The following is a 15,431-nucleotide window of genomic DNA, read 5'->3' on the forward strand; positions in this document are numbered from 1 at the left end:
TTCATTTGTAGTAAACATTTTTATTCTGGTAAAATTTATTTTACATCCTGAAGGTAAAGAGCAATCCTAATGTACATAATTGTATGAAATATATATAATCTTTAAATTTTTCATGTGCTTTATATTAATGCATTTGTCACCATGTTATTATTGGATTTTTATTTAGAATTTGCCAACTGTTTCTCTAATTTGACAGAAGACTAAATATCAAACAACCTAGGACCAGTTTCTTTAAGGACTGGCTTATGAAGTAAACATAATTGTGAGGCCAAGTGCTAAAGTTCATTAGTGAGAGAAAGAATGAAACATATCAAATTAATAAATAAAATGTCAGAGATAACATTAGAAAATTCATAACCTGCTCTTAAAGTACAAGCTCATGACTATTGGAAATATAAAATTTTGACTACCCTATATTTGTCTTGAGTCAAGTTCTTCAGTCTGTAAAATGTGAATGTATCACATACATGCATTTTTTTACTTCAGGAAATATGTGGGGTCACTTTTGCTGTGCATCAAATAATTTTTCAGTAATTGAAACTGAGCAATACTAACAAAGTAGTTGACGTGTCATGAGGTATCACCCCTTTATATCAGGTTTTCAAATTTTTATTTTTCTAAATATGTAAGTTAATAAATTTCAAGTACTGTGCAAAAATGAAATATATCAACAACTACATATGTATTCTATATGGTATATATAGTCTATTCTTCATAAAAAGATTCATTAAAAATTGCTTGTGAAAATTATTTGCTTAAATTTCAAAGCCTGATATAATTATACTACTCTACATTTCTCAGATATTTATATCATTCAACTATATTCATTTTTAGTATCTCTCTGCCATATGGATGAGTCTATAAAAGTTTAAAAGACTGTATTCTCTCTTCTATGTTTTAATATTTTAATATTCTGTTTTAATATTCTATGTTTTAATATTCTCTATTAATAGAATTAATATTCTCTATTAATAGATGGCTTTTATTTACCTAGATACTTTTTAATTAAATTCTAGCTCAGAAAGTTTTCAGCTGTTGTAATTAACTCCATTATTTGTAGAACTCTTTCATGTTATCTCAATTTCATGATGCTTGATTAAAGTATTTAGATTATGTCTGGTGTCAAGTTACATCTTTAAAAATTATCATTAAAGGAATTACTTTGTAACACACTATTAGTAACTTTAAACTGTATATTATTTTAAATTATTATTTTTAGAATTCTAAGTTATCCCAAAAGTTTTTTAACAAGAAACTGTAGTGAATTTTTAAAAAGAAAATGTTTTCATATTTTATAAAAATGTTTGTATATTGCAGCTATCGAAGCAGAAAAACATAATAAAAAGCAAAAAGAAAGAAATGTCACCACACAGGTAAATATTTTGCTAAATCATTATATTTTTCCAATACAAAATATAAGCTATAGGCACTATTACTAGTGTTTACTCAGCATGCTCAGATTTTCTTAAACAACTAATTATTGACTATTGTTTCTGTTCCTTTTTTTTCATTCTCAATCAATATTTTTTGTTCATTCATTCAACAAATATTTGTTCATTCCACTGTGAGAAGATAAGAATGTCATCAGGCCTGAGCCTTTCTATACACCATGGCCTGTCTGAGGTCCTAAATACTAAGACAAAAAGGGCACAGACCAGTCTGGCTTATAGAGTCACAGATGCTTATTAACCTTTATTAACCTCAGGATGTCTTCTGACATCTTCAAAGAATTTAACATTTTCAGTCTATTCTCAACCCAGCAATCAGCATAATCCTGTAAATGTTAAGTCATTTCCTTGCAACCATCTTACACCAATGTCTTGCCTAACAGACTCTGTGGTCTGGCCCCACTGCTTTTTCTCTGACATCACCTCCCTTACACACACCATTCTAGACACACTGGGCTCTGTGCTGTTCCTCAGAAACCCCAGATGTGTGCCCACATTTCTGTTCTTTCTGCCTGTAACATCCTTGAGCCCAGATATCCACATGGCTCCCTTCCCTCTCCTCCTTCAGGTCTTCGCTCAAATGTCATCTTTTTTGGAGGGTTCTTCCCTAGACATTCTATAAAGTTGCAATCACTCTAAAATCACTGTCATAACACCTTCTATCTCCCTTCCTTGCTGTATTTTTCCTCTCAGAATTACCATTATGTAACATAACATATTTTGTTATGTTTGTTGTCACTCTCCCTCCACTAGAATATAAACTCCATGAGAGCAGGGGTTTTTGTCTCTGTTGTTCACTGCTATTACCCCAATAACTAGAACAGTGCCTGGCACATAGCAGGCCCTCAGTAAATGTTAATTGAATTAATGAATAAATCTTAAATCCAGATTAAAGAAGTAAACTTTGAAAAAATGTTTATATAAATTAAAAACTCTCTACATTGCAGCATTTTCTAAACCTCTGCAAATTTAGCTTTTTCCCCATAACTACCACATCCCATAATTAGCAGTGGGATTGTTATCTGCAGAAATAGAAGTGACCTTGGCATAAAGTTCAGTTTGTCCTTGAACAGATAGAGATTTAAGGACATCTGTTTCATCAGGTCATCTTGCTTTCCTTGTTATCTTATGATTTGTAGTGCCTGCCCAATAACATATAAAAGCCCCCTTTGGATTCGAGGACCTCTTTACTGCTTGGGACCAAGGATGCTGCTCAGGCCCATAAGCGTCCTCCCCAGTGAGATTAATAGATGAGGCCTATACAGTAAATATGAGAGAGGACCCCATCTCTACCCATGTACAGCCAAGCAAAATAGAAAACTATAAACTGTACTAGAGATCTTAGAATATTGGAAAACAATAGCACTATCTTCCTGTCAAAGATGGAAAACATGCCAGGGTGGCCTGTTTGTAAACTATATATCTCACTCAATTCCCCCAGAGTTTCTTCTTTTTTTACCTTCCTTAGCACCAACCTCATAGAGCACAGACTGAGGAAGTGAAAAGACCAAAGACTGCAAATGATTCTAATGCAAAGTCCTTTACATCCATTCTATACTACAGCCAGGATCAAGTAACCTTAATTCACTCAACTTGCCATGTTGTTTCATGTCTACTTTGTAATAAATAGGATATTATCTGGCTGAAAACATTCTCTGCCTAGCTCTACCCCTACTATAGACATGGTAAATTCTAGTTATCTTTCATAATAATTACTATTTGCACCATAATTTTTTTAAACACTCACCTATGTATAGCTACTCTTTCCCTAGGTTTTCTCTTTCTGGCTTTATAACTCTAAAATCCACAAGAGTATCATCTACTCCTCCATCCCCCAACACACACTTTCTAAAAACACACATTCACACTTAACATAATGTTTAAAGACACTTTGTTTTGTGTTAAGGATCTAATACTTTCAGGAGTTCTGTGTATTACTTCCTTCAGTATTAAAGAATGATCATGATCACAGAGCGGGGGTAGACTCTCAGGTATCTAATGTCCTACCATGGAGTAACTGAGGCCGCACAATGTAGCAATTCAAGTGTATGGCTGAGGGACCATTATGACAACCACCACTACCAAGAGCAACAGTGAAAACTCTGAAAACAAGGAAAAAGTAGCCCAGCTCGCAGGATTGCACAGTTTCACCGGAGTTCCCAGAGTCCTCAGTTCCTTTCTCTGCTTCACCTAAGCAGACACATTCTGCTTGTTTTTGAGATTATTGTTATTGTTCTAATAGTTAGATTTTTTTTTTACACATTTTGGTACCTTGATTTATGTCTTACAGTTATGTAATACTTTAAATTTTGTAAAATCCCTTCACATATACTATTCATTTCTCCTAACATTTCTGTGAAGGAAGTTAATTAGTTATTTAAATGGTTACTTATTAACCCCATTTTACGGATCAGAATAACCAAGCATGTTCAAATTTAAAAGATCTTTGTATTACAAATTTCATTCATTCAACACAATGCCTACCATGTACCAAATACAGTCACTGGAATCTGGAATTTCCAAAAGATTCTAATTTTTTTTTAGCTTTGTGAAACCTCCATTTGATACTGCTTAAACTTGATTGTGAGCTTCTAAAGGGTAAGAAGGTATCTTGTCAAACTTTTTTGCATATGGTAGATACTGTAAAGATTTACAGATTTAATTAAATATGGTGCTACCATCTAAGACTTTCACTATAAAATGGGTGGATTCTCCATCCCGTGGACTCTTATTTTTTTTCTAATCACCTATCTTGGTGTCATACTTCTCTAAATGCTGCCTTTACCTTCATTTTAACTGAAATCTGGTTGTCGCCTGAGAACTTCTTTCCCTGTAGCCCTCTTGGGAATTTTCTCCCATTGCAAAATAATATTGGTCCTAGTTGGGGTGGTCAGTATCCATCTTCCTCCTTATTGCTACATTCTCATTGGGAGAATAATAGGAGATGGGGACAGAGAAGTAGCCCATGGTCTTTGTCTCCAACTCTGCTCCTGTCATTGTTCTTAGAGACTTTAGTATCCATGAATTCTATCCTCTCTATTCTGTTATTTAGACCTGTTAGCTCCAAGAATTGCACACTCCTCTCTACTCCCATGGTCATAATCTGGACTATGTCTTTTTCAAATTAAAATTTCAAGTTTCCAAGTCTCTAATGACCCCTGATGCTTTCCAGGTTACTCCGTCAATACTTCAGTTCCACCAGGACCTCAAGTCTATTTGTCCCTTTTACTGCTCATCATTCCCCTCACATTCTCACTTCCCTTCTTACTTGACTTAGAGTTGGTGGCTCATCCCTACAGGACCACAGTTTCTTTTCTAAAACCCTTGGGAACAAGTATGTTACAGAATTCAAGGTTTTTTTAAAAAAAATTATGGTAAAATATACATAACATAAAGTTTACCCTCAAAACCATTTTTAAGTGTACAATTCATTAGTATTAGGTACATTCATTCACACTGTTGTGAAATCAAATTCCAGAACTCTTTTCATCTTTCAAAACTGAAACTTTATACCCATGAAATAATAACTCTCCACTCCTCCCCTACTCCCAGCCCCTGGCAACCACCGTTATAGTTTCTGTTTCTATGAATTTGATACTCTAGGTACCTCATATAAGTAGACACATACAGTATTTGTATTTTTGTGACTAACATTTCACTTAGCATAAAGTCCCAAAGGTTTATCCATGGTGTAGCATATCAGAATTTTCTTCCTTTTTAAGGGACAAAACAGAAACTCTAGTGAAAGTTATGAGGAAAAAGGTACTGAAATTAATGACAAAAAACAGGTTTCTAGGGTTACCTTTTGATTTTAACTACCTGTTTATCCCTTGTACCATGAATACTTAATACGGCTATATGTTTAACTATAATTTTTTCTGCTCCTTGCATGTAAAAATGCAGAATATAAATACTCTAATATGTATTGGTTCTTAATGTGCTCTTAAATTCAGAAAGCTACTCTTATAATGCATCTGCCAATTAATAGAAATGTTATATTAGCACTGTATTATTAGTATCACTGATGCTATTTTATTTTTCCCCTATTACTTTCTACTTCACCATTTTCCCACATTTCAGAAGTTATCTTTGGATAGCTGTCTACTGTTGTTATTTGGTGACTTTTGAAGGTAGATGTACAAATACACAATAAAATAATTAGTGTTGCCTTTGCCAAGAGAAAGAAATATTTTTACTGATGAATGAGTTATTTCTTCTATGTAAGAGGTAGTTATTGTTTTAATTTACAAGTGGCTATTGCCATATTTGCTTTATTTTAAAAAAACTTAAGCATGTTAGGAAAAAGTTTTCAATATTATTTTATATCCTTAACTGAATATAGTCTAGGAAAAATGAAAAATAATAAGATCATTACCAAAAATACATTTGCTTCAATTTAAGCATCTCATAAGTAAAATCTTACTTTAAAGGAGAAAAACTACTAAATCAGTGAGCTTTTCTAATTTAAAAGTGCCAGTCATTTTTTCCATAAATATATATATACACATTTATTTAAGACCTAGAAAGCTCGAGTAATCTGTTACAACTTAAATTCCTTGTTAAAAACCATAATCCAGACAATCAGCTTCAATGTGTCTTTGTTATGTGTGTAAATATCTTCACTGTCTGATGAGTGATAGAAATTTTATAATATTTTATTTGTGTACTTTAATTCCATTTTAATTTGCTGTCTACCTTCTTCACTACGACCTAGGGCAGGGGTTCCCAAACTTTCACATGCATCAGAATCAGCTGGAGGACTTGTAAAAACACAGATTGCTGGGCTTCACCCCCAGAGTTTTTGATTCTGTAGACCTTAAGTGGAGCTGAGAGAATTTGCTTTGTTTTCCTTCCACGGGAAAAGTCATGCCAACTTCCATAAGGCTACAGGCTGGACCAAGTCCTCCTACCTCAAGACCTTATGTGGCTGGGCTGCTAGCGCTTATTTTGCTCTCTCTGTCACAGCTCTGTAGCACCTCACTCATCCCCCCAACAGGGGCCACTAATGAGGAAGTGCTGAGCTAGTGTGGATTTGCCACTGCTCTCGTCCTCACTGATGATTTCAATAAGTTCTTACTTTTCATGTACTCTTTTCCCAAAGAGGTTTTTCAGCAGAATTTAGGACCTTACACAGTGCCAAGGAACAGTGACTGTTTTGGGGCATGTGAAATGGGGGGAAAAGGGGACACAGATAGTTAAGGAAAGCAAGATACACCCTTGATTATTGAGCCCTAGGGAAAGTAAGTCTGACAGGCAAAGAATCCTTACCTTCCAGTTCTTCTTTAACTTCTCAGCTATCTCCCATTTGCAGGGAATGATGCTCACTTCCCATTCCATAGCAAACATGATTCACACTTATCCCCACTTAGACAAAAAACCAAAAATTTTTGTTTTCCATGTATATAGTCACACAATTTGGAGACATTACCACATGTATGTGTGTGGCGGTGTGAGAATAATTCCTTCCTCCACAATTCCTCCCTGCTCCCCATTCTTCTTCATCCCTGTAACTGGAATCTCCATCAACTCAGCTGGTCCAGCCAAAAAGCAAGAAGTTATCTTCAGCTTTGTCCTTGGGGATAAGCCTATATACAGTCCCTATCTGCACTACTTCCAAAACATATCCTAAATCTGCCCATGTAATTTATCTCTATTGCTTCTACACTCATCTGAGTCCCATCATCCCTCACCTGGTTGACTACAATAGTCTCTGAACTGTACTTTTTGTTCCCACCCTTAATCCTGTGCAATCTGCTCTTCACATGTCGGCCAGAATGTTCCTTCTTTCTAAAATTTAAATGAGAGCCTGTCATTTAAAACCCTCCAGTGTCTTCCTCTTGTCTTTATTCTTGTTGAATAAAATGTCAACTCCTTACCGTGTCCCTACATGATATGATCCCTACTTCTCTCTGTCTTTCTCTTTTGTAATTCTCCCCTTAGCTCACACTCCTTCAGTCACTGGGGCCTTATTTGCGTTCCTAGAACATACACGTTTGTCTCCACTTTAGAGCACTGGTACTTGCTATTCCCTCTGCCTGGAATGCTCTGCCCCATATCTAGGCAGGACTACTTTCCTGTCATTAAATTCTTGGTCACAAAGTCACCTCTTCAATGAGGCTTCTTGGACATCCAATCTAAATTACCTGTACACCAATCCCTCTTTACCCTGCATATCACTCTTTTTGACATCTCCTTGTTTTAGTCTCTTCATGGCACGTATTGATACATGATACTAAATTGTTTACTGGTTATTTTCTGTCTTCTCACAGACGAATGAAAACTCCATAAGATCAGAAAATTCTTCTGTCTTATTTGCCACTATGTGTTCAATTCCTAGAGGGTCTACTCAAATACTATCAGAGAACTTGTCCCTTACCATCCGTATCAAATAACACCAACTTCAATCAGTTCCATCCCCTTACTCTTGTCTTTTTAAACCTCCTTTTATCAGTTGACTCTTATCTTCCCCACCAGAACATCAGCTTCATGAGGACAAGGAATATTTTTGTTCGTGTCTATCTCCCCAGCTCTTAGAACAGGGTCTGAGGTAGACACTCAATAAATACTTGTTATTGAGTTATATAATCTTCAGATGCTTTTAAGAGTTAGAGGAAGGCTCTCTGTCTGCCAGGGCTCCCTGATACTAGCTCCAGCTGGCTATTGTTCTGCCCACTCCTACTAGGCGAGAAAGGAATCTAAATCAGGAAAGAGCCTCTGTAGAAGGAGGATATAGAAACACCAGATAAGCAGAGGCATTTGCCAAGCTTTACTGCCTCCTCAACTTAGCTGTTGGCTATTTTTGAATTGAAAAATTCAATTTCTTTTAATAGCAATAATATATGATAATCCCATTGTACCAAAGAATGCTGGAGGCCCATCGAAGTCCATGTTCTCTTCTTCATGATACCCAGATAGATTATATTTCCCAACTCCTCTTGCAGTTGGGTGGGGCCATGTGACAGCTTCAGCCAATGGAAAGTGACTGAAAGCAGTGTGTGCCACTTCTCGGTCTGGCCTATAAAAGAAAATTGAGCAAAGCAAACCAAATGAAACAAAGCAAAAAACAAAACAAAACAAACAAACAGAAAACGCTTTCTGCACAAGATCTTCTGTGCTCTTTCCCTTTCTGTCTGCTAGATATAAATACTCTGGGAAACCTTGGAATTCACATGTTGAAGCTGGCACAGCCTTTATCTGCCCAGGTCCCTGAATGAAAGCACAGAGCAGAGCTGCCACTGACTTGAACACCTGGTTATTGCAGAGCGGCCACTGAGCCATCATACACTATGGGTCCATTTGTTAACATACAATCTTTGTCACATACTTATACTTTTAAAAAATTCATGCTTATGTGAAATTCAGATTTAACTGGGCACCCTGTATTTTCTGTTGCTGAACCTGGCAACCCTACAATAAGAAGAATCACGTTTAAAGTCCTCATTTATCCATACAGAAACTTGTATATGAATGTTTATAGCAACATTATTCATATAGCCAAAAGGTAAAAACAGTCCAAATGTCCATCAGCAGGCAAATGGATAAGCAAAATGTAGTATACCCATACAAAGAATAATATTTGGCCATATAAATGAATGAAGTGCTGATACATACTACCACATGGATCAAACTTGAAAACATTATGCTAAGTGAACGAAGTCAGTCACGAAAGTTCATACACTATGTGATTTCATTCATATGCAAATCCAGAATAGGGGAATGTGTAGAGATGTAGAACATAGATTAGTGATTGCACGGGGCTGGGAGTAGAGGGAATGAGAGAAGAGGGAGGGTAATAGCTAAAGGACTCATGGTTTCTTCTTGAAGTGATAAAAATGTTCTAAAATTGTGGTAATGATTGCACATATCTGTGACTATTCTACAGGTCGCTGAATTGTACACTTTAAATGTACAATTATAAATTTATAATTATGGCATATGAATTATATCTCACTAAAGCTGGTTTTTAAAGAGTCACTTGTTTCATTTTAAAAAGCTACAAATGAAAAAAATGAGCAAAAATCTTTTTTTTTGTAGGTATCAGTGAGTGAAATCAAACAATATTTATCAAATATATTGGAACAAAAAAAATCAATTAATGTGATCAATAAAAAAGAAAATCTCTTAGAAAAAAAGAAGAATCAGCATAAATTAAGAATAAAAGGAATTCAAAATAAACATCTGTGGAAAAGAAGTAAAAATCATTGTAAGTAGAATGCCCTCTCACAGGTAACTTAAAAATGACTTCATGTACTCTAAAATCAAATTTTGTAGCTACATTCCAAAAAGTCTTAGGATATGGTCATAAAGAGTTATACACACAAAATCCTTAAATTTTGTCAGTTTTTGTCCACTGACTTAATTTAGAATTTGTACTGATGGTAATAAGCAAGGTTGATAATTAAGACTCATGAATAAAAAACCTCCATAATTATGTAAATAAAACATTTCAGATATTCTGTTAATAGAAACCCTCATTCTTTAAAGAAAATTGAAGTTAATATAGTGCTCTTTTATTTCTGGTCTAGCAATCTTAAACTGTCTCTAGTAAAGACATAACTGATTAGTTGATAGATTTCTCTGGATGCAGGAAGAGTCTAGAAAATATAAACAGTGGAAGCGCGTGCTCACCTTCCTGAGGCACACTTTCCCCTTCGCGAGTAGAGCATGGGTACAGAATTTCACCATCCTTTGCCTGATTTCATCAAACAAGCCTTCTGACAGGTCTCCCATGAAGCTATCTCCTGGCTTCAGGGCATCTTCTCCAGTATGACCCAGCCGTGTGACTGACAGGGTCATGGTGCTCGGCCAGGTGTCAGGCCTGAGCCTCTGAGGTTGGAGAGCTTAGTTCAGGACATTGGTCCACCTGAGACCTCCCAGCCGCTAGAAATATCAATCGATGAGAGCTCTCCCAGAGATCTCCATCTCAATGCTAAGACCCAGCTCCACTCAATGACCAGCAAGCTCCACTGGTGGACACCCCATGCCAAACAACTAACAAGACAGGAACAAAACCCCACCCATTAGCAGAGAGGCTGCCTAAACTCATAATAAGTTCACAGATACCCCGAAACACACCACCGGATGTGGTCCTACCCACCAGAAGACAAGATCCAGCCTCATCCATCAGAACACATGCCCTAGTCCCCTCTACCAGGAAGCCTACATATCACACTGAGCCAACCTTACCCACTGGTGGCAGACACCAAAAACAACAGAAACTACAAACCTGCAGCTTGTGAAAAGGAGACCCCAAACACAGTAAGTTAAGCAAAATGAGAAGACAGAGAAATACACAGCAAATGAAAGAGCAAGGCAAAAACCCACCAGACCAAACAAATAAAGAGGAAAAAGGCAGCCTAACTGAAAAACAATTCAGAGTAATGATACTAAACATGATCCAAAATCTTGGAAATAGAATGGAGAAAATACAAGAAACGTTTAACAAGGACATAGAAGGACTAAAGAGCAAACAAACAATGATGAACACAATAAATGAAATTACAAATTCTCTAGAAGGAATCAATAGCAGAATAACTGAGGCAGAAGAACAGTTAAGTGACCTGGAAGATAAAATAGTGGAAATAACTACTGCAGAGCAGAATAAAGAAAAAAGAAAGAAGAGAATTGAAGACAGTCTCAGAGACCTCTGGGACAACATTAAATGCACCAACATTCGAATTATAGGGGTCCCAGAAGAAGAAGAGGAAAAGAAAGGGACTGAGAAAATATTTGAAGAGATTATAGTTGAAAACTTCCCTAACATGGGAAAGGAAATAGTCAATCAAGTCCAGGAAGCACAGAGAGTCCCATACAGGATAAATCCAAGGATAAACATGCCAAGACACATATGAATCAAACTAACAAAAATTAAATACAAAGCAAAAATATGAAAAGCAGCAAGGGAAAAGCAACAAATAACATACAAGGGAATCTCCATAAGGTTAAGAGCTGATCTTTCAGCAGAAACTCTGCAAGCCAGAAGGGAGTGGCAGGACATATTTAAAGTAATGAAAGGGAAGAACCTACAACCAAGATTACTCTACCCAGCAAGGATCTCATTCAGATTCAACAGAGAAATTAAAACCTTTACAGACAAGCAAAAGCTAAGAGAACTCAGCACCACCAAACCAGCTTTACAACAAATGGTAAAGGAACTCCTCTAGGCAGGAAACACAAGAGAAGGAAAATACCTACAATAACAAACCCAAAACAATTTAAAAAATGATAACAGGAACATATATGTCGATAATTATCTTAAATGTAAACGGATTAAATGCTCCAACCAAAAGACATAGACTGGCTGAATGGATACAAAAACAGACCCGTAAATATGCTGCCTACAAGAGACCTACTTCAGACCTAGGAACACATACAGACTGAAAGTGAGGGGATGGAAAAAATATTCCATGCAAATGGAAACCAAAAGAAAGCTGGAGTAGCAATTCTCATATCAGACAAAAAAGACTTTAACATAAAGACTATTACAAGGCACAAAGAAGAACACTACATAATGATCAAGGGATCAATCCAAGAAGAAGATATAACAATTGTAAATATTTATGCATCCATCATAGGAGCACCTCAATACATAAGGCAAATGCAAACAGCCATAAAAGGGGAAATCGACAGTTACACAATCATAGTAGGGGCCTTTAAACCCCACTTTCAACAATGGACAGATCATCCAAAATGAAAATAAATAAGGACACACAAGCTTTAAATGACACATTAAACAAGATGGACTTAATTGATATTTATAGGACATTCCATCCAAAAACAACAGAATACACTCTCTTCTCAAGTGCTCATGGAACATTCTCCAGGACCGATTAAATATTGGGTCACAAATCAAGCCTTGGTAAATTTAAGAAAATTGAAATCGTACCAAAGATCTTTTCTGACCACAACACTATAAGACTAGATATCAAGTACGAGAAAAAAACTGTACAACATACAAACACATGGAGGCTAAACAATACACTACTAAATAACCAAGAGATCACTGAAGAAATCAAAGAGGAAATCAAAAAATACCTAGAAACAAATGACAATGAAAACACGACCACCCAGAACATATGGGATGCAGCAGAAGCAGTTCTAAGAGGGAAGTTTGTAGCAATACAATCCTACCTCAAGAAACAAGAAAAATCTGAAATAAACAACCTAACCTTACACCTGAAGTGATTAGAGAAAGAAGAACAAAAAAAAACACCAAAGTTAGCAGAAGGAAAGAAATATGGAGATCAAATCAGAAAAATATGAAAAAGAAATGAAGGAAATGATAGCAAAGATCATTAAAATTAAAAGCTGGGTCTTAAAAGATAAACAGAATTGATAAACCGTTAGCCAGACTCATGAAGAAAAAAAGGGAAAAGACTCAGATCAATAGAATTATAAATGAAAAAGGAAAAGTAACAGCTGACACTGCAGAAATACACATGACTATGAGAGATTACTACAAGAAGCTATATGCCAATAAAACCCTCCAGAAAGTAGGCATAGAGGGAACTTACCTCAACATAATGAAGGCCATATATGACAAACCCACAGCCAACATCAGTCTCAGTGGTGAAAAACTGAAAGCATTTCCACTAAGATCAGGAAATAAGACAAGGTTGTTCACTCTCATCACTATTATTCAACAAAGTTTTAGAAGTTTTAGCCATGGCAATCAGAGAAGAAAAAGAAATAAAAGGAATCCAAATTGGAAAAGGAGAAGTAAAGCTGTCACTGTTTGCAGATGACATGATACTATACACAGAGAATCCTAAAGATGCTACCAGAGAAGTACTAGAGCTAATCAATTAATTTGGTAAAGTAGCACGATACAAAATTAATGCACAGAAATCTCTTGCATTCCATTCACTAATGATGGAAAATCAGAGATAGAAATTAAGGAAACACTCCCATTTACCATTGCAACAAAAAGAATAAAATATCTAGGAATAAACCTACCTAGGGAGACAAAAGACCTGTATGCAGAAAACTATGACACTGATGAGAGAAATTAAAGATAATACAAACAGATGGAGAAATATACCATGTTCTTGGATTGGAAGAATCAACATTGTGAAAATGACTCTACTACCCAAAGCAATCTACAGATTCAGTGCAATCCCTATCAAACTACCGTGGTATTTTTCACAGAAATAGAACAAAAAGTTTCACAGTTTGTATGGAAACACAAAAGACCCTGAATAGCCAAAGCAATCTTGAGAAAGAAAAACGGAGCTGGAGGAATCAGGCTCCCAGACTTCAGACTATACTACAAAGCTACAGTAATCAAGACAGTATGGTACTGGCACAAAAACAGAAATATAGATCAATGGAACAGGATAGAAAGCTCAGAGATAAACCCACACACATATGGTCAGCTTATTTTTGATAAAGGAGGCAAGAATATACAATGGAGGAAAGACAGCCTCTTCAATAAGTGGTGCTGGGAAACCTGGACAGCTACATGTAAAAGAATGAAATTAGAACACTCCCTAACACCATATACAAAAATAAGCTCAAAGTAGATTAAAGATCTAAATCTAAGGCCAGACACTATAAAACTCTTAGGGGAAAACATAGGCAGAACACTCTGTGACATAAATCACAGCAAGATCATTTTTGACCCACCTCGTGAAGAAAGGGAAATAAAAACAAAAATAAACAAATGGGACCTAATGAAACTTCAAAGCTTTTGCACAGCAAAGGAAACCATAAACAAGACCAAAAGACAACCCTCAGAATGGGAGAAAATATTTGTAAATGAAGCAACAGACAAAGGATTAATCTCCAAAATATACAAGCAGCTCATGCAGCTCAATATCAAAACAACAAACAATCCAATCCAAAAATGGGCAGAAGACCTAAATAGACATTTCTCCAAAGAAGATATACAGATTGCCAACAAACACATGAAAGGATGCTCAACATCACTAATAGTTAGAGAAATGCAAATCAAACCTACAGTGAGCTATCACCTCACACCGGTCGGAATGGCCATCATCAAAAAGTCTACAAATAATAAATGCTGGAGAGGGTGTAGAGGAAAGGGAACCCTCTTGCACTGTTGGTGGGAATGTAAACTGATGCAGCCACTATGGAGGACAGTATGGAGGTTCCTTAAGGAACTAAAAATAGAACTCCCATATGACCCAGCAATCCCACCACTGAGCATATACCCTGAGAAAACCATAATTCAAAAAGAGTCATGTTCCACAATGTTCACTGCAGCACTATTTACAATAGCCAGGACATGGAAGCAACTTAAGTGTCCATCGACAGATGAATGGATAAAGAAGATGTGGCACATGTATACAATGGAATATTACTCAGCCATAAAAAGAAATGAAATTGAGTTATTTGTAGTGAGGTGGATGGACCTAGAGTTGGTTATACAGAATGAAGAGAAATATCTGGAAAGGGATAACAAATACCGTAGAAAGAGAAAAACAAATACTGTATGCTAACACATGGAATGTAAAAAAAAAAAAAATGTTCTGTGGAACCTAGGAGCAAGACAGGAATGAAGATGCAGACATAGAGAATGAACCTGAGGATGTGGGGAGGGGGAAGGGTAAGCTGGGAGAAAGTGAGAGAGTGGCATGGACATATATATACTACCAAATGTAAAATAGATAGAGAGTGGGAAGCAGCTGCATAGCACAGGGAGATCAGCTCGGTGCTTTGTGTCCACCTAGAGGGGTGGGATATGGAGGGTGAGAGGGAGATGCAAGAGGGAGGGGATATGAGGATATATGTACACGTATAGCTGATTCACTGTGTGATACAGCAGAAACTAACACACGATTGTAAAGCAATTATACTCCAATAAAGATGTATTAAAAAAAGAAAATATGAACAATGTCTCCATAGATTCTGTGTGCAGGAGTTAACTAGTGCTCAATTATAAAATTTAAGGCTCATTTTCAACATTTAAGTCTGATACATGAAAACTTTCTCTTTTCTAACACATATGTATGAGTTTCTATA

At 36.2% G+C, this 15,431-nt stretch overlaps 1 protein-coding gene across 5 annotated transcripts in view; it reads left to right on the top strand.

Annotated features, from left to right (window-relative positions):
• The window catches only part of SEL1L2 (SEL1L2 adaptor subunit of SYVN1 ubiquitin ligase), a 118,717-nt gene that overhangs the window by 22,968 nt on the left and 80,318 nt on the right, over positions 1–15,431 (top strand). For 3 of the 5 annotated variants that reach the window (XM_067707456.1, XM_067707457.1, XM_067707458.1), the window contains exons 1-2: positions 1,324–1,373; positions 9,483–9,651. The gene's annotated coding sequence lies outside the window, so the exon portion shown is untranslated. Of the gene's footprint in view, positions 1–1,317; positions 1,374–9,482; positions 9,652–15,431 lie in introns of those variants that run through there. The other 2 variants (XM_067707455.1, XM_067707454.1) reach the window with 2 other exon arrangements.

The sequence above is a fragment of the Pseudorca crassidens genome, chromosome 15 (genome assembly GCF_039906515.1).
Source record: "Pseudorca crassidens isolate mPseCra1 chromosome 15, mPseCra1.hap1, whole genome shotgun sequence".
In the NCBI taxonomy this organism is placed as follows: domain Eukaryota; kingdom Metazoa; phylum Chordata; class Mammalia; order Artiodactyla; family Delphinidae; genus Pseudorca; species Pseudorca crassidens.